This window comes from Cydia amplana, chromosome 6 (assembly GCF_948474715.1).
Source record: "Cydia amplana chromosome 6, ilCydAmpl1.1, whole genome shotgun sequence".
Classification (NCBI taxonomy): Eukaryota; Metazoa; Arthropoda; class Insecta; order Lepidoptera; family Tortricidae; genus Cydia; species Cydia amplana.
The window spans coordinates 7,319,895-7,343,429 of NC_086074.1; the positions used below are offsets into that span (position 1 = coordinate 7,319,895).

The 23,535-nt window shown below is 36.0% G+C and overlaps 1 protein-coding gene across 1 annotated transcript in view; it reads left to right on the top strand.

Annotated features, from left to right (window-relative positions):
• The window catches only part of LOC134648760 (ecdysone receptor), a 360,109-nt gene that overhangs the window by 23,770 nt on the left and 312,804 nt on the right, over positions 1-23,535 (top strand). Inside the window, exon 2 of the mRNA XM_063503303.1 lies at positions 13,359-13,417. The gene's annotated coding sequence lies outside the window, so the exon portion shown is untranslated. The remainder of the gene's footprint in view (positions 1-13,358; positions 13,418-23,535) is intronic.

The following is a 23,535-nucleotide window of genomic DNA, read 5'->3' on the forward strand; positions in this document are numbered from 1 at the left end:
ATATAATCACTACGATAATTAAAACACAGCTAAAACTTAATAATAAAACAAATTTTACGTTAGATGTCGTACATACCTAGTCGAATCAGGCAGCGATCGGCGACACAACCGCCGCACTCCGGTGTTCGTCGCTGACTGAAGCGACCCACTGCATTCCATTGTATAAGTAAAGCACCATTCGCGTGAAATTCGCGCCAAAAATTGTTCACTGTACCGACATCAAATAGATTAGAGCAACACTTTAACCGTTATCATACCATCTCCACTTAACCGACGTATCACATTTATAAAGTATACTTTAAGCGACAGGTTCGGCCGCGGTAAGGAGTGTCGCTTAAAGCAATTAAATAACAACGTAATTCTTCGTAACATTCATTTAACCGACAATCGTTTTATTAAGCAGTTTTGAAGAACCACTTAAGTACAGAATTCAAGATATATGTGCCCGGAATAATCAATTAAGGGACATTACATCGGAAACGAACTCTTTTTAAAAATAATTTATACGACTGTGGTAATATTGGAGTAGGTTTTAAGTGACACAGATAATATTTTATTCAAATTGTGTGTCGCATAAGGGGTGGTTTTTCAAATCCAGACCTCATTCGTGAATTACTTTAAGCGACATATAAGTCATCGGATCGCCGTGAAACCCAATTCAAACGACGCAGAAAAAAACGCTGATTCCAATGATATTTATAACTCATTTTCGACCAAAATGTCGCTTAAGTGGTTCTTCCTTTCCACCGTCGAATATAATTATTTATTAATTTTTACATAGCTACTTATTCTTAAAATTATTTTACATTTATCTATTTAGGCAGCATGTATATGAGTACGTGTGTGTGCGTGTGTGTGTGTGTGTGTGTGTGTGTGTGTGTTTTATAATTAAGATTGTTATATTTTGTGTTTATTTTGTAAAATAATTTGACCTCTAATTAAATCTGTAATAAATTGTATTTCTACTCTGTAACCTTCAGCCGCCCAGAGACCTATAAAAAGGCATTCCATTTCATTGTATCATGAATATTTCTTTGACAAATCAAAATTGCATTTATCTTGGCCAATTTTTATTTGTGAGCGGTTGAAGGATACTTATTTAATCCTTTCATTCTTCGCTCATGTTATCATCGACCCGTTATATGGGTTTCATTGTGCCTTTGACAAGTTTACCTCAACAATAAACACGATCTTGCGGAAATTTACTATCTTTATTATTTACTTGTTTCTATCCGAACCATCCTTTTGCTTTTGTTTCTGTGTGCGAAATCCAATTCTCTAGTGAAACGAGTATTCAGCGTCGGTATCCTTATTGAAACATTGTTGCTAACGGAAAGGAAATTTGTAAGAAACCTCATATAACTTCTGTAAGATATGCATATTATTTTCATTTTAAAGCTTATCAAAAGCTATAGGTGCATTGACTAATAGATATTCAATTATTCCGTAATAAACATCAAATTTTTCATATCTTAATTTGATCCACTGTTTTTAAATATAAATTACATACCTAAAATAAAAAGAGGGTACAACTGTGTGAAACCTAAGCAGTAGTGTTTTTTTCTTCATTTGAAAGCTATTTGGGGGCCCCAAGTAGATATTTCTGTGTTCCTGTACTCTCAATTTTATGCCATAACATATTTTGTTTAATGGAAAAAACATTCATTTTACAATAAACAGCGCAGCATAGGTATGTAAAAGAGGACAACGCATCACATCAACATATTACATAAATGCAAAATATTTAATTTCGCATGATGAATGAGAGCTGCGCAGGACCATAAAGCGCATATATTACGTACACTGAACAATTTTCAGCTCTCGTGTAGTAAATGAAAAGCATCAATCATCCTCTGTGTTTAAAACTGATATTGGTATTTTAATGTGTGCAATGATTTAATAGTACGTAGTTTGTGTTACAAGGGATCAAAATGATATATTTCCCAATGTATGTTAACGCCCAAGACGAAATAATTTTGATACCGTGTGACATACTGCTTTTCACATCAACTATGAGGAAAATAAAATATCTTAGTGTTGACACAATCTGATGCTTAAACAGATTATTTAAGCTAAAAAAAATAATGTGCAAAAAATTTAAAAATAGTGTGCTAGAACAGAAAAGTGTTACTTTGATCCCTTCTAGCAGGGAGGAAAAGTGCCACTTTGATCCCGCCTAGCAGGGAAGAAAAAGCTCTTTTCCGAATAGGTGGTGTGAAAAGGGCATTTTGCGTACATGTTGATAGTTGTAAAGTTTTCAACATTCATCTTACTGAGTTTTGTGTGTTAATGTTACAATCTTGGAAAATCTCTCTGACCTTTATCGTTATCGTACCGCAGGGATCTCTTGGAAACATTACACGAATACGGCCATGTTTCGACACTTTCGAGTCTCCATCAGTACATAAGAGCTTCTATGGACTTTTATATGCTAAATAATGGAATGTTCGTTTTGATCGAAACCTTTGCAACTGGACTTTAGACCAGGGCTTTAAATACCGTTAAAAAGTTGGTATCGTTACCACAAGGTGACAGATTTAACGTTAAGTTCTAACTAACGTTAGACCAGGTACCGTTAGTTATACTACTCTTTACCGGTAACAAAATGGTAACGTTAGCAGCTGTCAATTTGAGCTAACGTTAAGTCAAAGGTATCGATACACCATTATTAACGTTAGTAGGTAACGTTAACAGCTGCTTATTTACCGTTTGATTCACAGATAGATGCCATCATCGTTGACAATCGAGCGAATGTTCATTCACTCTCAAGCAGAGCTGGGCATTTCGTAATTGATTCCTGGTTCCACGATTACTCGAAATTACTTTGTAATCTGATTACCGATTCCCAGATTACTTTGTAATTTAACAATACCGAATTACTAAGTACACTTCCATTTAAGATAAGATAAGATAAGATAAGATAAAAGATAGTTTATTCAAGTAGGCATAATTACAATGCGCTTATGAACGTCAAATAAAGCTAGGTAGACCGGCTCCAACCCTACACCTCTGCCCCGAGAAGATTTAAATCCCCCCTCAATTGGAGGAGGGTATCCCAATATGGGACCGGCAACAAACTCGGCGGGACACATCTTTTCAAAAATAATTACATCTTATAATTAACATGCATTACGAGAAAATAAGGGAAAAAATACAATTTAAATTACTAAAGAATTCATGCAATTATACACATAAGGTGTAATAGAAATTTGATTTAGAAAATATACATATGTACATGGAATCATACAAAATCGTAGCTCTTTCAGAAAACATATCAAATTCTTACAAAAGGAAAAGAAAATAAAGTTATTAAAAGAAATGGGAAAACATATTATATAAATCTGATTGATTATTATTAATTACCAACATATAATATTTGATGTGCTTTCCTGCTTACCTGAGCTGTGTCACCTATAACTCTATACATAATACAATGTTTTTAATTGCTACTACTTTTTATTAGTTAGTTTCTGGTTTGGACCATGCATGTTTGTCTGTCAAGTAGTCCTCGACTCTGTAATAAGCTTTTAACATCAATGACTTTTTTAAGTAATTCTTAAGAGCTGGAAAGGGTAATCTTAAAGCATTCTCAGGTAACTTGTTATAAAAATGAATGCATTGCCCAACGAATGACTTTTGTACTTTACGGACACGAAACTTTCTGATAGCAAGCTTATTTCTATTTCTAGTGTTAAAGTTATGGACATCAGAATTCTTAGTGAAGGAGTCTAGATTCTTAATAACATAAATAATACTATCATATATGTATTGGGAAGCTACACTTAAAATATTAATTTCTTTGAAAAGTTCTCTTAATGATTCACGCGCTCTTAAGTTATATATAGAACGAATGGCTCTCTTTTGTAAGACAAATATAGTCTGTATGTCAGCTGCTTTGCCCCAAACCAGAATACCATATGACATTACACTATGAAAATAACTATAATAAACAAGGCGAGCTGTTTCAACATTAGTCAGTTGTCTAATTCTCCTCACGGCGTAAGCGGCCGAACTTAATTTGTTAGCTAGTGTTCCGATATGAGGACTCCATTGTAGATTTTTGTCCAATGTTAAACCAAGAAACAGAGCTTTATCTACCATCTCTAAGCATTCATTATTCAAAAGTATTTTAGTATCGACTGGTTTAACATTCGGCAAAGAAAATCTAATACATTTGGTTTTCTTAGCATTAAGAAGCAAATTGTTCATAGTAAACCAGTTAAGTACATTAACGAGTGTGCTGTTAATTACACTATAATCGGTAGATTTCCGATCAACCTTAAAAAGTAATGATGTGTCATCAGCAAAAAGAACTATTTCACAAAGATTTTCTACTATACATGGCAAATCATTTATATAAACCAAAAACAGGAATGGACCCAAAATAGAGCCTTGCGGCACTCCTAATTGGACTACAGCTCCGCTAGACTGGGTTTTGTTTACAACAACTGTTTGTGTTCTATTGCTAAGGTAAGAAGACATAAAGTTTAGGGCATTTTCTGACAGACCATAGTGTTCTAATTTCAAAATGAGCGTTCCATGATCCACACAATCAAAGGAATCAGGAATCACCTTTTCTAATATTACAATTACTAGTAATTGGAATCAATGTCGATTCCTCATTACAGGAATGTATTACTTGATTCCTTTCAGATTACATTTCGTACTACTACTATCAAAAGTACATTTCGATAGTAGATATGTTGTTGATGTTGGCTTAATAGATATAGATGCACCTTATTTGAATCAGGTGTGCAGATTTCGAAAATGACCATTTTGGAATCCAAGATGGCGACCATGCAGTATGTCATAAAAGTCGTCATGGATGTCGTTTTATACGTTTCAGGGAGTGATACGATAGGTTGTTCAGTGCGTGTGGTTCTGAAGAGGAACGAAAATTTTATTATTGTTGCGCTACGGGGCACTGTTTAGGAGATCCAGCCCTATAAAGATTTTTCTGTCTTTTTCTTCTTTTTTTTATTCGTTTTTAGGGTTCCGTAGCCAAATGGCAAAAAACTAACCCTTATGGATTCGTCATGTCTGTCTGTCCGTCCGTACGTCACAGCCACTTTTTTCCGAAACTATAAGAACTATACGGTTGAAACTTGGTAAGTAGATGTATTCTGAGAACCGCATTAAGATTTTCACACAAAAATAGAAAAAAAAAACAATAAATTTTGGGGGTTCTCCATAATTAGAAGTCTTAGAACTGCACTCAAATTTTTTTTTCATCAAACCCATGTACGTGTGCGGTATCTATGAATAGGTCTTCAAAAATGATAATGAGGTTTCTAATATCATTTTTTTTCTAAACTAAATAGTTTGCGCGAGAGACACTTCCAAAGTGGTAAAATGTGTGTCCCCCCTCCCCCCCTGTAACTTCTAAAATAAAAGAATGTTAAAAGTAAAAAAAATTACATTACCATGCAAACTTCCACCGAAAATTGGTTTGAACGAGATCTAGTAAGTAGTATTTTTTAATACGTCATAAATCGTAAACCGCAATTTTATTATGTTACTTGCTGTTACGGAACTCTTCATGGGCGAGTCCGACTCGCACTTGGCTGCTTTTTTTTAATTTCCATTTCACAGATATTTGTGACACACCTTCGTGGCATTCAGCCATTAAAGTGATAACACACTGTCGCACCGCGCCGCGGCCTCGGAGCGTCGCACCCATGGGTGAGATCGAGAAAGAGATATCTGTTTCTCTTTCTCGCTCTCACCTATGGGTGCGACGCTCTAGGGTCGCGGTGCGGTGCGATGGTGTGTTACCACTTTAAAAAAAATATAGGCAGTATTTGGTTTATGGTACGATTTATTTATTTTTTTCATCTTTATAGGGCTGTATATCCTAAACCGTACGTCGTAGCGCAAAAATAATCAAATATTCATTCCCCATTATAAAACTCCTAAGTCATATTTAAAAAACACAAAAAAAGAAAAAAAAAGAAAGAAAAATATTGATAGGGCTGTATCTCCTAAACTTTGCGTCGTTGCGCAAAAATAATAAAATGTTCGTTCCTCTGTACGAAACCCCTAATTAATATTAAAAAAAAGAAGAAAAAAAAAACTTTATAATGCTGTATCTCCTAAAGTGTCCTAAACCGTATGTCGTAGCGCAAAAGTAATCAAACTTTCGTTCCCCTTTAGGAAACCCCTTAATAACATTTAAAAAACACAAGAAAAGAAAAAAACTAATAAATAGAAGAAAAAAAAGGAAAGAAAAATCTTTATAGGGCTGGATTTCCTAAACCGTGCGTCGTAGCGCAAAAATAATAAAAATTTCGTTCCTCTTCAGAATCACACGCAGAACAACCTATCACATTAAATTAGGACATTATTATTATTTCACATTGCATGTAATAATGTCTAAAATAAGAATTTAAGTTTCACCATTCTAGATTAACATAAAGAATAATGACATAAGACTATGAACTCTAACTACTAGAATTAAAGTTTAGTTTTACTAACGTACCTACATAATTATCTTTTATCGAATCGAATTTAATTGAATCATTTTTACAAGCAAGCAGTAACATCAATAAATAGGAGTCTCATTTAATATAATCCGACTAAATTACATTTCAGCAACACCTCCATATTTCACAAAATAAATCAAGACATTATCCAACCTATATAATCTTCGACGTATATTATATCAAAGACGCCTCTACCTAATACAAACCGACCGAGTAACGAATTAGCTATACCATCATATTTAAAAACTAATTTATGACGTTTTGCAACCTTCTTATTTTGGCAAATATATTCCGACACAGCCGGGTGGTATTCTGTCTGTCCAATCTCGGTCCAATGTGTATTTGCGTCTCACATTTTGCTTAATGAGAGAGTGAGACGCGATGCATATTGGACAAAGATCTTAAACACGTAGAATACCACCTCTTTCATTTGATAAACATAAAGAATTATGGCAAAAGACTATGAACTCTAACTACTAGAATTAAAGTTGAGTTTTACTAACGTACATAATTATCTTTAATGTATTTTGACTGATTCTATTTCAATTTGACAGAAGCCCTGCCGTATTTATGGTCAATAAGGTCTACTGGCCTTAAAATTGTGTATGAAATTACAAGCAAATATCAGCTTAAAGAATGATAGTGTTAACGTTAGTTTGGTAACGTTAGTTTATAATGTGAATTGGGTAACGTTAACAAGCCCTGCAATAAAAAGTAAAATTACCGGTAAAATTAACGTTAACTAGCTAACGTTATAATAATGTTAAGTTATCAAGTATCGTTACCATTTACTACCGGTAATAAGGTATTTTTATGATTTTAACGTTAAGTAACGTTACTTTATAATGTGAATTGGTAACGTTAACAAGCCCTGCTTTAGACATATTACGCTTATCATAAAGACTCGTTCTAAGTAAAACTAAAAAGTCTAGTTCGAAACAATTTCGAATTTAACTAGCAGTTGCTTTACACGACCTACCTTTCGATCGAGTCAGGTCATCAGACTAATCTAACAACAAATCCTACAGTATAACGACCTCATGACCTCAATGACCCTGCAACAGCTGTTTCATATCAATAAAGTACTTTCAGTCATTTACTAAACTACCACGCCTACGACTCACTTTTGTATAATATAGCCAGCCTAAAAAATATAGGTAAGTAGGTATAATAAAAAAAAACATTAAACGCTTTTAAATTCGAAGTAGTGATGGGTAGGACATCAATTTCGAATGAGTTTGTATGAGTACCTCATTTTCTAAAATGAGGTGTTACAATGTCTTACTTCAAATGAGGTGAGGTACTAGCATATTTTCAGCGTCGACTATTCCATTAATTCCAACGGCGACAAAAATATTTAATGTATATACATATTGATGTATTCATCACTTCCTTTATAAATAAATAAATAGTAACATTTAATTGGAGTGCAATTCTGGAGGTTAAGAATAGAACTTTTAGGAGAAAGATAATTTTAGAATTAAGTAAAATGAATAGAGGAGTGAAGTAAGACATTTTTGCGGTACGAAGTACTGCGACAAATTAACAAAATGAGTGGTACAAATGAGGTGCCTCACGAGTGAGCGACTCAACACTAATTCGAAGTACCATAAACCCAAATATAATTATTCACGTGCTGCGCAAAAAAAATTAAGTACTTGCCTACAAAGTATTTTAATGTCTTTACATGCAAAATTATGTTAATTATTCATTAATCACTACATAAAATACTAGAAGGACTTGACTTCATAAATTTTACCTGTCTAATTTTGGCCGCGGGACCATAAAAATGTCTTTAATTGTCATAAAATTTAATTTAAAAAAAAGTACGCAATTTGTTTATTTAACTGCGATTTAAATGCTGACGTCGAGAATTTCGATCTGAGTAGATTTATAATTTAATATGTCTGTCTCGTCTCTTCTAATTTATGTTTAAGCGTCGTTCTATATAATAAACTAGCGACCCGCCCCGGCTTCGCACGGGTTAACAAATTATACAGAAACCTTCCTCTTTAATCACTATATCTATTAAAAAACCGCATCAAAATCTGTTGCGTAGTTTTAAAGATCTAAAAGCATACAGACAGACAGACAGACAGGAAAGCGACTTTGTTTTATACTATGTTAGTGATTACCTCGGGAAATGGGACAAATTTGCAGTTCGTTGGTGGTCATGCTGTAGGTATGCACTTTTTATTTAGTGTCGTACTTACTTTTTTTTATTAAGAAGCTAAGTAAAAACAATACACTCCTTTTTTTGGGCAGTCGTGTAAAAAGAAGACTAATTTATTTTATGACTGAACGTACGGTAGATAGACTCTGTGCGGAAAGAGAAGAGTCGTGGAATGTATGGGGCCCAATGATATTATATAACCATAGATAGGTTATACTCATACTTGAGGAGCACAAAAAATACTTCCATATTTATTTCTGTGCCTACGAAGAAATCTGTTATTTTTGATTAATTTTCTCATTCCATCCATCTTTGTCACACTCGTTGTTAAAAATAAGGTCGTCTCTTTCTCTTTCGGTGTGCGGGAGCTCGTTAGCACGTGCACATTTCTCGCTTGTCCAGCCGCGACTAAAGGCAACTTGTCCAATTTGTCACAAGGTAAGCGCTTCAATTTTGGAACGCCTATAACCTATCTTAAGTTATAAATCATTGATGGGGCCCAATACATTCCACGGCTCTTCTCTTTCCGCACTGACTATACGGAGGCTAACCTCAAATTCCAAACCGAAAACGAGTGATGCAATTTTTCTAGAGCGGCAGTCAAAAGGGTGCCAAACAAAACGTAGGTATGTAGCGAATATAACGAAATCAGAAGCGTTATCTGATTTCTTTTGATGTTTTCATAACGGATGGTTTACATCTTGTAGTAAAGTGAAGAGTTATTTATTTTTGATTTTTTGATTTGTGACTCAAAATGTTCGCATGTCATGCCGAATATTCGGTCGCCGCATATTCGGCGCTTCGGCCGAGTGAGGGGCCGAATATTAGGTATTCGGTATTCGGCCAAAACCACTATTCGGAGCATCTCTAATGCATATCTTATGATGACTCGTATTCGCATAACGCAACTTTGTGTTTCTAAGTTAAAAGTATCGTGAATGACGTCACACCGGACGTTGTAACCGGCCGCGCCAGCGCGTGCCCAATGGGAACGGCAAACAAATAAACGATGTCATATTATTATTAGTGTATGTATATACTTTATTGCACATGGAAATAAAAACACGAGAAACATAGTGTACAATCACTAAAATTAAATTAAATGCAAGTTTTGAATACACATTGCTACAAATAATATATATAAACATAAATAGAAATACTTAATTAAATAAAAATAAAGCGTACATATATAAATATAACCTAAAATAAATAAATACTCAATATATATCATAAATTATTATTATTAGTGCATCTCACTCGCGCTTATATGTTGAAAATTATGATATTGTCGAGTTAAGAATGTATGTGTTTTAGTACCATAAAATAACCAAGACCTGAATGACATACATAATATATTAATTAAATTATACAAACGAAATAAAATATGAAGAACCGAATATGTCGTTCCGTATATGTATATGTAATCATATTAACTTACAAGTTTACCAACAAGAACACAGCAAGCAGAAAAGTGCAAAGCCGGTAAAGTACCAAGTACAAAACAATAAAGACGCGAAGAAACTTGTTCTGTTCTAGGAAATAAAAAGAAAACCCGCGCGCGCGTCGTACGCTTTTCACATTTCGCAGCAGATGTTTCTATTATCAGAGATCAGCTACGAAGAAATACTATCAATCTTTATGTAGAGTAGCTTTTCACATTTCGAGGCAGACGTTCATATTATCAGAGATTAGCTAATAAGACAGAATATCAATCTTTATGTACCTAGAGTCTCACCTAAACCTGAGAAAGGTTGTTCGTTAAAGTTAAGGACTTATATTATAATTATATTTATATTAATAAATAAATAATTAAATATATTATATATTATAAATGCCAAAGTAACCGTGCATGTCTGTCTGTTACTTTTTAACGCTTACCGTTGATCCGATTTAGATGGAAGACCGAGGTAGGACATATAATTGTTTTTATCATTCATCATCATTATCCTTTCATGAGAAAAAGTCGCAGGAAGCTATTAATATATCGTATTAACAACACTAAGTTACATAATTATGTATATAGGTACAATATGTTTTATTCAGTGAAGCGCTGGTGGCCTAGCGGTAAGAGCGTGCGACTTGCAATCCGGAGGTCGCGGGTTCGAACCCCGGCTCGTACCAATGAGTTTTTCGGAACTTATGGACGAAATATCGTTTGATAATTACCAGCAGTCGCTTTTCCGTGAAGGAAAACATCGTGAGGAAACTGGACCTATCCCAATACGGGCCTAGTTTACCCTCTGGGTTGGAAGGTCAGATGGCAGTCGCTTTCGTAAAAACTAGTGCCCACGCCAATTACTGGGATTAGTTGCCAAGCGGACCCCAGGGTCCCATGAGCCGTGGCAAAATGCTGTGCCGGGACAACCCGAGGAAGATGATGATGATGTTTTATTTAGTGCACTTTCCTCGCATCATATTCTTCACCACACGATGCCACCTTCTTCGATGTAATTCTCACCGAACTTCCTGTTGGCACACATATCATTGGTGATGGCTCCCCGCAGGTTCCGATGGGAGAATCAATTTAAAAAAATATGGTGCTACGGTTACAGAGGTCATACGCTTTATATGATGATGGTGATTATTGTTTTTTTTTTAAATCTTTATTTAACGAGCTTAGTCTAAAAGACGATGCCGCTCAATAATATGTATACACATCAAGAAATGCTCTTACAATAAACCTTTTAAAAGCTAAACAGATCCTTGGTGATCGATAAGGGACATTTTGATGACTGCCTATCTTTATTTAATACATTGTCCCTGTTATTAATTTATTATATTTAGATCTGAGTCATCTGAATTCATACTTATTTCATATGAAAAATATGTTTTGTCTTTAATAAATTGGTACAATTTAAGGGCCGCAATACCTTATTTTATTTTATGTAATTATGTATTACAATAAAATCTAAATAAATAGGTACCTATTGACCAGCATTTAAAGATAAAGGATCATTAAATTGGCGTAAGGGTCTTTTCCACATCCTTTCTCAATTAAACGACTACTGAGAAGTGTGACCCATGGCGCCTAGCAACTAAATAACATAAGGATTAAAGAGAAACTATTTTATCATTTTATTACTAAGTAAGTACTTAATTAAATTCTTTAACAACAGCAATGCCCTACCTTGACATTTAACTCGAAGGAGTCGTATCTACTACTTTAGACATACTCTTCTTAACGTCTTTCTAAGTAAGGCGACACTCGGCTCTCTGCTGGGGTTTACTCGTATTATTTATTTAATTCTATAAAATACAAGGCACTAAAAGAAAATTGTTGACATAACTTCTTGCTAGTTAGAAGATAGCGATCTTATAATGATAAAATCTGTTTAAAAGGAGTAGAATTACTCGGATTCCCGTAGTACGAATAAATGTTGTCTCGGAACAGGGACCTATAGTCTCTATTAAAGCGACGATAGGCGGCTTTTGTTTGAAAAACAATTATGTAATCAAGAAACAATTTTCCGGTAATGCCGCGTTGATGCCAAACTGAAATTGAGAGGCACGTTCGTCATTAGCATAATAAAGTCTGAGTGTCTTTATTTTCGTCAATCTTATGCCAATTATGGTTTGACGTTGAGCAAGAAATTATGATAGGTCAGCGGAGTACGGATCTATATCTGAATCCCTAAAGTCTTTTTTCCTATCTTTGCATTCCCTAATATTGTTTGTCATAATGATCAGTTGATCTAACACTAAAAACCCTAATTTTGGTTTCCCTAATTATTGATTACTTATCCTAATGTTATTAAGCATATTTTATTTTTTGCGAGGGTCGCAGTTCTAACCCTAACCTAATCCACTTTTGTGGCAGCAAGTTCTAAAACCTAACCAATTTTCAGAACCTTACATTCTGGAAAATAATCGTTATGACAATTGATCCTTAGGGCATGTGCCCATTAGGACATACCAGTTAGGGCAAGTGACTTTAGGACAAACGTTGTTAGGGATTGAGAATGACACCCGCGGAGTACTAACGCAGGAATATTATCAAATTTGTAACCCTTTGAACGTCACGCCTATCGTGTGTGTCATCGTGAACCTTGTCCTTTGATTTGTTTCCTAGCTGAATATGGGGTGGTTTAGTTATAAGGCTTTGTTCTGTGAATGTGTATTTATCAGCACCATGGCTCGGAAAACGCCCGTCATTTTGAAAACGTACAACACAGACTTCTTTATACCAATGTCAACGATTAAATATGCCCCAATGACATCCGTAGACCGTAAACGAACATTTTCGACTCGTAAATGGATCATAAATTATGATTTGTTTTCAAAATGACGGGCGTTTTTCCGAGCCTTGATCAGAACCGAACAGTAAGGCGCCAGGCACGCCTTTCAAACCGTTTTAATATGAAAATATCGTAAGGAACAAGATCTTAATCCGATTCTGTATTCACAATTTGTTATTGTTTTGATAAGACTTTGAAGATAACTCACACTGATTGATTCACGCATAATGTCGTACGTGATATGCGATCACCAAGACGATAGTCAAGGTCGTGTCAAAACAAGATCGAAGCCGCGACAAACTGTTACATCAGAATCGGCCTCCTGGTCGCTATATAATTTTATCTAATATATGTATCCGATTGTTTTATGCGCTGATATCCTTTGATCTCCATTTTCCTTTCAGCAATAAATTACCGTGCAAATACGCGTCTTTGAGCCTCTCATTCAGGTAAACATGTTTGTTCCAGATACAGTGTTATCCTGACGATATCAACCAACGCTTCCGACGGATTCGCCTTAATAAACGGTGAGTTTACATGTTATATTTAACTTTTAATTAACATATTATGTAAAAGACTCGTGAATTATACAATATATGATAAAAAATTTGGGTTTTAAAGTAGGTATATTCCTACCTACTTAATGGTTTACAGTGTCATTGGCAATCAAGCATAATGCCTGGATGACGCATGCAGTTATTTTAGAAGAACCATAATACTGCAGTCTTGAAGAAACTTCGGAAGGCCGGTCAATTCACAGTCAGAGTCACACTCAGAGAGATTATGAGTCCCTTTTAAACCGCGCCAGATCCTGGTTATGAACGCCCTACCGACGGCGAGTGGTGCAATCATAGAAAACAGCAGTGGGTACAGGATGTAGTGCATAATTATTTTCCATCGTATTTTCACGGAAACGTACGAACGTGTCTTGCTATTTCAGTCAATCTTGGTACAAAAAGTACTGAGGTTGACTGAAGTAGCATGGGAAATATACGAACGTTTCCGAGAAAGTACGATGGAATACAATTCTGCACTACATCTGTATACCTATGTGTCTTAAGCACCCATTATACAAGCAAGCACATGACTTACTTACTTACTTAATAAACATTCGTTTACTTACCACTATGTGATTGTATTAAGTCAGCACGCTCACGCATACAGCGCATTTACTGAGATAGGTGTCGATATTATCGCTATTGGCGGGAGAACGAGGCTGGGGAAAGCCGAAAGCGATATCCGGCGCTGACGGCGAGCTACTATTAGTAATATCAGACTTACTAATATTATTAGTAATATTTGTACTGAATATAAAGTACAAACTAATAATAACTATAAAACCGATACTAGATTCTGTCCGCAAATTCGTCTGCGTGGGTTGATGATGATGATTTATCAAAACTATCCTATGCCCTTCCTCGGGCCTCAAGCTATCTCCAAATTTCATTTAAAACGGTTCAGCGATTTAAGCATGAAGAGGTAACAGACATTACAGACAGACAAAGTTAGGTTCGCATTTATAATAGTTACTAGCGACCAGCCCCGGCTTCGCACGGGTTAACAAATTATACATAAACCTTCCTCTTGAATCACTCTATCTATTGAAAAAATCCGCATCAAAATCCGTTGCGTACATTGACGTATAATATCTAAGGACGGGCTAATGGGGCCCTAAAAATCGTACTAGTTCAGCGGTGCTACTCACGAATTCCAGCCAATCGTGCAGTCTAACGCAACTAGTTGCGATCAATAGCGCGCGTAATGCGAACTCGTCAACCAATCGCGCGCGTGATGCGAACTCATCAACCAATCGCGTTGTAGCGATTTCACACCGCTGTACTGGCCCCTGTCATGCCTCATTTTTATTGCCCGTAAAGCCAGTCCCTAGATATCTATGTAAATGGTTGCGTAGTTTTAAAGATCTAAGCATACATAGGGACAGACAGCAGGAAGCGACTTTGTTTTATACTATGTAGTGATTACATAGTAGGTATACGAGTATTCTTAAAGCTACACTTAAGCTCGCAATGTCATTTTGAATTGTCCAAATACAGTCCGTAATACATTTAAGGTCGAAGTTCATACAAATTCGACTACATCTATAACAAGGATGTTGCGAATATCCGCATCCGCATCCGCAACCACGGAACTTCCGCATTATTTTCAACATCCGCATCCGCATCCGCATCCGCATCCGCATAAAATCGATGCGGATTTAATGCGGATGCGGATGTGGAACAGGTCGGTACAGGAACGTCTTAGCATCGGCGTAAGTGCTAGACTGCTAGGTAATTTAGTCATAGTCAAAACCTATTAGAAATGAGCAGTCAAGCGTGAGTGGGACTTAATGTACGGAGCCCTTGGAACGCGAGTCCGACTCGCACTTGGCTGGTTTTTTGAAATAAAAATTACTAAAATGTAATATTTATTTATATATATTTGTCGTTTTTTATGGTACTATCTTGACATCCGCATCCGCATCCGCATCCGCGGATGTGAGCCTTTAAAAATCCGCATCCGCATCCGCGGATGTCAAAAAATCGGCATCCGCAACATCCCTGATCTATAACATACTTTTTCGTCGAATCTAACTTTAACAAATCTTAACCATAATTTAAACAAACGCTCAAAATGTTTACTGGTGGTTTAAAGGCGCCGCTTTTATATATAAAACGCTTACGCTCCGCTCACGCCCCGCCCGGAAAATGCGCCTCTGTGACGCACGGAAACCTTTACTCGTATGTAGGCGTTTCAAAGACAAGATTATCAAACGTTGAAACTTACTCAATCTCACTGCTCGATTACCCCTGACTTCCTGAATTCAAACGAGATATTAAGGGGTTCTTGGTAATTCGTTCGAGTTCAGTACATAATAAACATAAACACGTTCAGTCAACGATACAGAAGTAATCCCGGCGTACTCGTGTGTAATGCGAGACTAGTGATATGATGAGTGGCTTGTGAATTTCCAATGTGCGATTTGTAAGTATTTCATTTTCATGCGAGTTTTTAGGGTTCCGTACCCAAAGGGTAAAAATGGGACCCTATTACTAAGACTCCGCTGTCCGTCCGTCCGTCCGTCCGTCCGTCCGTCCGTCCGTCCGTCCGTCCGTCCGTCCGTCCGTCCGTCCGTCCTTCCGTCCGTCTGTCACCAGGCTGTATCTCACGAACCGTGATAGACAGTTGAAATTTTCACAGATGATGTATTTGTGGTTAAAGAAACTTTATTTTCTCAAAAAGAAATTTAACATTTCACTTAAATAGAGAGAATAATTTCTGTTGCCGCTATAACAACAAATACTAAAAACAGAATGAAATAAAGATTTAAGTGGGGCTTCCATACAACAAACGTGATTTTTGACCGAAGTTAAGCAACGTCGGGCGGGGTCAGTACTTGGATGGGTGACCGTTTTTTTGCTTGTTTTGCTCTATTTTTTGTTGATGGTGCGGAACCCTCCGTGCGCGAGTTCGACTCGCACTTGGCCGGTTTTTTAGATGTGCTCACAGCTACCTATAGTTTTGTGTCCGAGGCGTTAAGGATAGAATTTAAAAAAACCTTTTCACACCACCTATTCGGCAAAAGAGCTTTTTCTTCCCTGCTAGGAGGGATCAAAGTAGCACTTTTCCTCCCTGCTAGGAGGGATGAAAGTAACACTTTTCTGTTCGAGCACACTATTTTTAATTTTTTTTGCACATTATTTTTTTAGCTTAAATAATCTGTTTAAGCATCAGATTGTGTCAACACTAAGATTTTTTTATTTTCTGAACAAAACAATCCACTTATTTATCATTGATGCGATGTTTGGAGAGGATGATGTGCGAATTAGAGTGCTATAAAAGTTGGAGATGGAGACCAATCGAACTCGTCAAACAAAACCGTACAAGTAGAGGTCAAATAATAAAGAACAGTACAATTACCCCTAAAAATATAGCACTTCAATAAAATAAATATACCGGTACTAACTTTCCTTTTACGATATTTTTTTTGTCTCATCATAAAGATGATGGTGTAGCTATTATCACAATTCAGTCATAAAGTGTAAGAAAAATCACGCTTCCGAGTTTGACAGCTGAAATAGTTGATGCCCAACGGCGCCATATATTTTTTGGTAACTGAACTTAAAATGTTGATACCCAGATTTATCGAATAAAGAAGGGAGCCGTAGAGCGCCATCTATGTAAATATTTAGCTGTCTAATTCAAAGGATGTTTTTTTAGACTTATCATATCTCATACAATTGTTGAATCTTTGCTATTACCTACTAATTACAGCATCTTCAAATGTTTAAGGTACCAAGATTCTGCCGGTGTATAACACAACAGCGGAGACACGGTGTATAAAATCAACAGATTGAAATATTTTAATTATTCGACTTGACCATATTGGTGCTGTTTGTATGTTTTGATTATGAAAATCTTACCTATGATAAACCTTTATGATCGCCGTAAAAGCATATTATTGGGCTGATTGGGGACGACTTTCGCGTTTTATGACATGTGATTCAAAAAAATGTAAAGCCACTACCTTCTAAAGGGGCAATTAGGTCAAAAACGGGATAAGCGTTTGCGACAGATCATTAGAAGAATAATGAATGAGCCAAATGTGGTACCTACCTACTTGACCGCTTGTATGTAACGTACGGTAAAGGTGGAGTCGTTGTTAAGCGGAGCGAGTAGACTACAAAAATGGGATAATCGTTTTCAACAGATCATTGGAGATGTATAATGACCGCTTGACGTCCTGCAGGCTGCAGGGCGCTCCTGCAGAACAACACAAGGGCCTCAAATATTTGACGGATCTGGGCTATAACCGCGAAAATCTAAGTTCGATAATTGCGGGCATTTTTTTCTGCCACTCTAATTACGCCTTCATTAGAGTAAAAGAGAAAGATCCCAGCAATTTGCGAATTTCGGTTTTCGCGGTAGCCCCTCTGCTGTTCGATGGACTCACTGACTGCCTGCATTCGCCCGCAAATCATCGCTTTATGTATGACTTCAGCCTTGCCCAAGCCTGGAGGACAGCGCAAGGGCGGCCATCAGACGGTTGAGTCACCCGCTTACGAGCGACTCACTGACTGCCCGCATTCGCCCGCAAATCCGTTTACGGTTACACACGCACCCTACTTCTGTTCAAACACACGTTTTTATCATAACATATGAATTCGCCGAAATTGTATATAAGTAGCACAATCGAACTAGGTCTCTAAATCTCTAGAACAGTCCTGAATTTTGGTATATAATAGATCCCTTTTTCATGTCCACACTATTTGACATATGGGGACCTCAAGGAACCGCCGCCATCATGGAAAATGTATATTTTACACTGACTTTTACACTGACTCTACAAATTTCAGGACTGTTCTAAATATTTCGAGCTTTATCCTATGTAGATTGTGCTAATTTAAGTCGGTGTTAAACCGAAAATAGGATCGGTGAAGTTAGTTTTTAGGGTTCCGTACCTCAAAAGGAAAAAACGGAACCCTAATAGGATCACTCGTGCGTCTGTCTGTTCGTCCGTCTGTCACAGCCTATTTTCTCCGAAACTACTGGACCAATTAAGTTGAAATTTGGTACACATATGTAAATTTGTGACCCAAAGACGGACATGTAACGCAAACAAATTAATTTTAAACATGGCGGCCACTTTTCTAATTTACAAATTGTTGTGCAAATAATTGTATCGTGTTTCATATCAAATGAAAGAGCTCATTGTAAGAATCTCAAATATATATTTTTTTATAATTTTAGGATAAATAGTTTAGCAGTTATTCAAGAAAATAGGCAAAAAATTACCATCCCCCCCCTTATCTCCGAAACTACTGGGTCTAAAATTATGAAAAAAACACACAAAACTAGTTCTTTACCTATAGATTACAGGAAAACCTATTAGAAATGTGCAGTCAAGCGTGAGTCGGATTTAATGTACGGAACCCTTGGAACGCGAGTCCAACTCGCACTTGGCCGGTTTTTAATTTTTTATTTAGCAAATATATTTAAGATACTGTTTTCTTAGGTAACACTTCAGACGTTTTATAATTATACCATAGACAACCCTAGCAGGTAGCAGGTAGGAAATCGAGGCGTGCAACTCCGCGAGCAACAGTTAGTAGTGAAGTGAAAATAATTAATAAGTAAGTAGGTAACTAATTAACCCAGCTGTGTGCAACTGACTTACCGAACAAAAACTCGACTTCAAACGATAAATAACTGCCGTATTCGAACTTCAAGATATTCACAACAGACGACACGACGTTTAGATTTCAACTAGTTCTCTTTTGCAACGCAATTCGGGCAACCAATGTCACTTTTACGTTAGATAGAGTTAGATATCTAATAGATGTAAATTAGATTTCTAAGCCATATCTTGTGGAAATCGTTCAAGAGTACCTCCAGAATCGCGCAAATGTCAAATTTGACAGGTTAGATCTTAAACATATCGTTATCGTATCTTGGTGATGACTAAAAGATATCTTATAGATGTCTATTTCAAAATCCGAATCGGGCCCTTACTTATACTTATGCAGCTTTAGTACCTGTCTCACTGAATTAACGACATAATCAAAGAAGCAAGCGGAAAAAGTAGTGAAGCATAAATAAATAAAAAACGCCGGTAATTAAGTAAACACCAAATGTCAATTGTAAAACTCAAAAATAAAGAAAAAAATAGTTAATTTTGATTTTGTCAACCAATAACAGAACCGTAAATAAAATCTTCACAGTAAATAGAGTAAAAGAGAATGTCTATTGTCTAGGCTAGGAAATATGGTCGTGTATGTACTTACACATATTTTAGGCACTTTTCGTGTCGATATTTTATACCTTGACTAGACATAAGTATACCGCGGCCGGGTCCCTGATACTGCGGGGTTATGAACTGCATCGCAGCCATAATTGTGTGTGTTTAGTTGAATAAGACAGGGATCGGATACCGGTATTTTTTGTATGGGAACGGAAACGGTATTTTTTCGTTCTTTGCTAATTACTTCAATTCTAATTGGGCAATCTAATAATACGAAGTCATTACCTAAACACACAACTGAGTCCTACATTTCGAGTATAAAATAATTCTAAAAATATGGTTATTTCTAAGTTTTTTCAAAAAACCGGTTCCGATCCCTGGAATAAGATATGTTTTATAATAATATGTATGCTAGTTTTAAGGTACATATTTATCTATGGGCCGATAGTTGCCTGAAAATAAAGTTTTTCATTCATTTAATTTCATATCGGTACGAACTATAGTGCACAATATTGTAATGGCAATAATGTTTTAATAATGTGTCAATCAAAACTACCTGCCAAGTTGCGAATTTTTCTCGTGACAGAAATGGTTGGCAAGTTTCAGAATCTTCTAGACAGAAAAATACTGGCAGCTCAAAAAATAAACGGTTTTAAAAATGCAAAAGGCATAGTAAAAACTTACGCGTACTGGCACATTGACGGCGCCATTTTTCACGTGCAACGAGAGGCGTCAAGGTCGCGCGTGACGTCTCGGCGGCGCACAACGACCTCCCGAAACGGCCGGTGCTGCGTTCGACTGATTTTTTAGGTTCGATAGCTTCAGCTCATGTGGTAACGCTGCAAACAGAAGAGAACGTTTTTCATTTTATTATTATTTTCTACTTTTTGGGGGTGGATTACCTATGAAGGGTCCACGGAAAGAACATGTCTAGTCACACTAGTGACATTTTGAATAATCGCGGTTTTAAAATTTGGAACATTGTCAAAACGTATGGTAATTCCGTGACCAGGTATTATTTAACTAAAAATAAAGTTGTGTTACATTTATTATACAGTGGTAGTAAAAGATATAACGAATAGTTCATTAAGAGCTCTTCATTTTGAGATAAAAATCTCATTTTCCGAAAAATGTGACTAGACATGTTCTTTCCGTGGCCCCTTCCTATGAAATACCTTATGTGGAGTTTAGTCGAAGTAGTGAGTTCAATTTACTCTCCTGTGGTCTCTGTAGTCTGTACCCCTCCGGGAAATAGGCGTGATTATATTTGTATGTGGCAGGCAGCCACTGTAACTTTCGAGATTGTTATTCATTTGCGACATAATTATTCCATTAGAATTTAGAATATTATTTATTAGGCAGTAATACAGAAATATTACCAAATATATACATTTCTTGTTACCTCTCTTTTCCTTATGAAACATTCCGATTATAAATATTATAAATTGCTAATCGAGTAAAATCGCAAATCTGAATAGGTAGGTTACATTGCTTACTTACTGGTATGTCTTTTAGTAAATCATGTATGGTACCTATGTAAATTACTAGTCAACTTGTTCTTTTTTTTGTGTTTGCTTTATGTAGTTAGTTGGTCTAGCCGGTAGAGCTAGGCTTTATGCCAATATTTGAGTATCAAAAATTCCAAATTTACGTACAATATTTGAGATGTGTAAGTAGTGAGCGTGTTTGCCTTTTTTGCAATCCAGTAATATTTTGTTAAACAGATACCTAATGCAAATAATAAACTAAGATCGGACCTATGAGCTTAGTGTAGGTTTTCGTAAACTTATTCGCAATGTATCTGGAGAAGTGACTATTTACTATTTAGAAGCAAACAATTAGTATTTTAAAGTTCGGACGTCACAATGATATGATAACGTGCATACATATATGTATACGAAAATACCTTTTTTTTATTTACTAATTAGTTACTTACTTTAGGTAGGTACTTACTGATTATTAACCTACAACATCCTTCTTAAACTAAGATCTATTTTTACTCTTCTTTACATTTTAAATAAAAACGTGGACATTTATAAAGTAACACCAAAATATTTAGTCATTATACAATTTGGCACTTGTGGGCTGCGTAGGCGCCCGTCTGTCATGCGCGTCTGTCAAGTGTCATGTGGACGGATTCGTTTATTGGGACTTGGGGCCGTTCGAGATAATGCAACGCCAAAAATGTCAAATAAATACGCAAACTATTTCAACACGCGGCTCGGTTTGACATTGATAACCAACCTATTACTGAGAATGTCAGATTTAGCTCGTGAAAATTAAATTTATCTAGACAGACAAACATGACAACATTACCAGCCAAGTTCAAAGAAATATCAGTGTGTATAACTAACCTATTCCATAGTCCTTTTATATTAACTTGTAATACAAATAAAAAGTTAAGCATGGCGAGTAAATCTAGGCGTATCTGTTTCTAAAGTACCATATTTCCTAAAATTTCAAGAAAATAAACATTTTTTTCTCTTATCTTTTTGACAAACTTTAATTTTGACATATTTTTTACCAAAAATAATATCAAATCCGTAGAAAATAAAGTAGTATCAATCCTATTATTCCACAGGCAATTGAACTCATTTCAAACACAAATCGTTTCACACATAAATCATTGTAAGTTAACTTGGCATGCTTGACCATGGTTGGTTGTTATGTTGTATAGGAATCGGTAGGTACCATCTATGTACCTACCTATCAAGAGCTATCAATCAATACACCTTATAAAACAAAGTCCCCCGCCGCGTCTGTCTGTTTGTATGTTCGCGATAAAGTCAAAAACTACTGAACGGATTTTCATGCGGCTTTCACATATCAATAGAGTGATTCTTGAGGAAGGTTTAGGTGTATAATTTGTTAACCCGTGCGAAGCCGGGGCGGGTCGCTAGTATTATATAAAACGGATAGTTGAATGAAGTTAACTTTAAGACTTTGTGTCCTTTTCACTTTAAGTAGGCATTTTATATGAAGCTGATATTCATAAGTAACAATAAATCTACCTCGTAGCATTGCCGGAAATATCTCCTTAAAACGTCATGCTTCACAGAAGTCTTCTGGGAGAGCAATATGCGTTTGCAACATTGGAAATCTAAACCCTTGAGAATACAATATTCAGCCTGCAGACGTATTATTGTCCTTATTGCGGATGGTATTACTCGTACATGATATACTTAGCGCTCATTTATAAGAGTCATACAATCGAATGGACGAAAACCTGACTGGTCTGAAATTGAAAAAATGAGCAAAGATATAAACAGCGGCCAAACCTAATTTATTAACGCAATTATGCGCAAAATAAGTGAAATTAGAGGAAGGTATGCCTTCGATAACATGATTTTATAAACAGCATACCTACGTCACTTTTTGATCATTAGTAGGTAGGTATGTTTAGTTATCTGTTTCTGCTTATGCCTGTTTTCTTCAGTTTTGCTTGTCAAACCTGTCAAGTTTTTAACTCTTATTTTTTCAATAATCTACTACACAACGTTGCCTAACAACGGAAAAACAAGGCTCTGAATAATAAATTTAGTTTTTATTCTAAGTTGAGCCGTTTTACGAATATCTACGTATCAATCGCTCGATTTCTAGATGCTTACACTGAGAAAAGACTAAGAAATAGCAAGCGAATACTTTGTGGAAGCCCGAACGCATATCTTGGGGCCCTACACGGACGTGACAGCCGCCGTCAATCAATGAAATCAAGAAATGTTTTTATTTACGTTTTAAAAATTATGTGATTTTTTACTCCTGTGCACCTTTTTCCGAGTGATCCAGTGCACCGTTCAAGTGATCTATATTTTATCTCTATTAACGGTCAAAGCAACAGCAGTTTCGCCTTAGTACCTACTTATATGCATGACTTCGTGTTAGTGAAATTTGCAGTTTTGAAAACAT